Source organism: Pelophylax lessonae (genome assembly GCF_965119305.1).
Source record: "Pelophylax lessonae genome assembly, chromosome: 3".
In the NCBI taxonomy this organism is placed as follows: Eukaryota; Metazoa; Chordata; class Amphibia; order Anura; family Ranidae; genus Pelophylax; species Pelophylax lessonae.
The window spans coordinates 364,553,068-364,556,032 of NC_138770.1; the positions used below are offsets into that span (position 1 = coordinate 364,553,068).

Here is a 2,965-nt window from a genome sequence, read left to right on the forward strand (position 1 = left end):
TCCAAGCACTTCCATTCTACGTTACATTCTCCCTGCTGGACATGACGTATTATGAGAGACTCGCTATGAGAAATGTCCTCAGCAGAGAAGGGTTTATGGCAGACATGCCAACCATGACAATCTTTATCTACCTGAGTATTGTGATAACATCTAGCAATGTGCACTAACCTTGCAATGGTTCTGACGAGTCTCATCCAACTGGAGAAATGTTCGAAGCGATGACAGTCAAGGCTGGAGGTCTGTTTTGTTTCAGTGACTAATGCACTAACTTCAGCGCGGATTTCTGGATCATTATCCGGATCCTGGATGCTGAAAACTTCCTGTACACATTCGTCTGCCCATCCTAGCAGAAACTCTGGACCTGTAAGCCAAGTAGAGTTAGTAAAAGAACCTATAGACATAGGCCTGGTGGCGTGATCTGCTAGATTGGTACGGAATATTTTATCTATAAAGGCAACAATGTGTTCTCTCGTCTCAGGCTTGCTGTTCATGGTACGCTGAAGAGAGTTAAATCTGGATAGCTCTTGCTCCCGATTGTCCGGGAGCCTTACCCTGGTGGTTCGGAAGGGTAATGGAGAAACCCAGTGATCGGTTTCGTCTTTAAAGAACTCACTGTCCACTACTGATAAGGCTACTTTATCGTCATCCTTGGTTGTGTGAAAGACTGATCTCCCCAAATTGTCAGCAAAGAGGGGAGAAATGATGTTAGGTGGTTGTATGAGGTCTGGAGACTTCTCCTTTACTTCATAGTTATGAGGACACGGCTTAATGCAAGTTTTGTGTCCATCTTACTGCTGCAGAAGACGGTAGGTTAGTCTTTCTAACACTCACGCTGCTCTTAAAGTCTCTGTGTTTATGCATGACACTTTCATACCTTGATGATGGTGTCGCTGAAGCTGTAGTGTTGAACTCCAGGAAATCGAGGCTGGGGTCATTCCTCATCTGGGACTGTTCATCAATAAATCTGCAGAAATGAATAAATGGGGGAAAGGTGACGTCATGCACCCTTTTGTACCTCGAAACTGATGCTGCCCACTTTTCTTGCAGACTGTATAGTAGTTTCACAACAATTGGGTTCACTCCATGGGCTGTATCCAGGTAGCACAGCCCAGTCAGATGAGGGTCTCTTTTGGCAAGCTCTAGTTCCATGAGTAGGTCGCTCAAATCCTGAAGCTTATTGACATTCTTAAGATTGATCTTTGGGACGTTCTGCAGTCTCTTGAATAGGGCTTTCTCTATTACTTCTGCACTGCCGAAGGTACGTTTGAGTCTCTGCCAGGCGGCAGCGAGACCTACATCTGCTCGTCCCACATAGACAGTTCTGAGGCTCTTGATACAATTTGTGGAGCCTGGGCCCAGCCATTTGATTAGGAGGTCGAGCTCCTGCTCTGCAGTTAGGTGGAGGTTGGCAATGGCGGCCTTGAAGGTTGCCTTCCAAGCTCTGTAGCTCTCTGCACGGTCATCAAATTTTGAGAGACTTGTATTAATTAGCTCTCTGCTCACTATAAACCTGGCAAACTCAGACATATCTGATTTCTCACTGCTTGTTGCCATGACAACTTGTGATGCTGCCGGGGCATGTAGGCTGCGCGGCGTGAAAGGGTGAGATGCTTCCGGGTAGAATGATGTTGCTGCAGGGTTGAGCTGTGATCTAGTCTCTGTAGATTGTGATGACTGCTGCTTGAGCTGTGGGGGTAGGCCAGGAAATGCCTGATAGCCTTTTTGCTGTAATAACTGTCCTTGAGAAGGCACATCTGGGTGAATGCCATCAGGTTGCTTAGGCACTGTGAGTGGCACTGGCGCTGTAGGTGAAGTTGACTTGGAGGTTTCGGTGTTGTCGGCTTGGGCGGTACTGCATACTGGGGGTGGTGCAGATAACTGTTCCAGTACATAGTCGCTGGTGCGATCAGCTGGATCTTCTATTTCCTGTGGTGGTGAGCAGACTGGATCAAGACCTTGGCTCAATGCTTGCTCAAGTAGTCTTACTTTAGCTAATGAAATTTCCTCTTCCATCTCTGATTCAAGAATCTTTATTTGAGCCTCTGCTTCTGCCCTCTTGGCCTCTGCCTCTGCTTCTACCCTCTTGGCATCTGCCTCTGCTTCAGCCCTCTTGGCCTCCGCCTCTGCTCTTTTAGCCTCTGCTTCTGCTCTTGCAAGAACTTCTTTTTCAGTGAAGGAACGTCTGGCTTTGGATTGCTCTGCATTTATGCAGGCCTCTAGTAATCTATCGCTTAGGGCTGAGCTTCTTGAGCATGATGATCTGTATGACCCAGAGGAATGTTTAGATTAATTTGATCTGTGTGATCTAGTTTCTTGCAAATGGGAGATACGGAGTTCCGCTTTATCTCTAGCACGCAGCACCATGGTGTCTCTTTGTCTGTCTATTGATTCTGCCTTGCTCAGTTCTGAAAGGGCTTCATCATTATTAACATCTTTTAGAAAGGTTATATACCTTGTGGACAGTCTCTTGTATCTTTCATGAGCTGTGTTCAGCCGCCTGATGGCAACTTGTAAGCTTGTGGCATCACCAGATGATTTAAGTCCTGACATGAGGGAGGAAACTCGTTCCCATAGCTCTTCCAGGTTATCGCATAGCTCGTCTTTTGTGGTTTGATAGTTTTCCCTGACCTTTATTGTCAGTTTGAGGGAGCATCTTGGTCGCACATCTTGGTCTGCTGGAAGTGTGGGTTCTGCTTCCTGTTCTTCATAGTGATCAGTATCAGGCTGCATTAGCTTTGTTTCATCACTGGGGAGCTGTGCGAGGTCCTTTTCGGCCATTTGCCAAGTGCGCTGTCTCTTTAAGAAAATAAACTTTTGAATTGGGGGCTGAAAATTGCAGTGCGACTGCGCTGGGGCACTCTGGCAAGGTTCCTCAGGTGTTTTGAGTGATTTGCGGGGTTTGGTTGGAGAGGGACCCCGCGTGCGTTAACAATTCTTCTGCTATGCGAGCAAAGACTTGTGGAAC

General features: G+C 46.9%; 1 pseudogene across 1 annotated transcript; it reads right to left on the bottom strand.

The window, feature by feature from the left end:
• Positions 1-765: 765 nt before the first annotated feature.
• LOC309550538 lies at positions 766-2,067 on the bottom strand (annotated as a pseudogene). Its single transcript has one exon. The product of its transcript is annotated as an uncharacterized misc_RNA (transcript).
• Between the last annotated feature and the right edge of the window lie 898 nt (positions 2,068-2,965).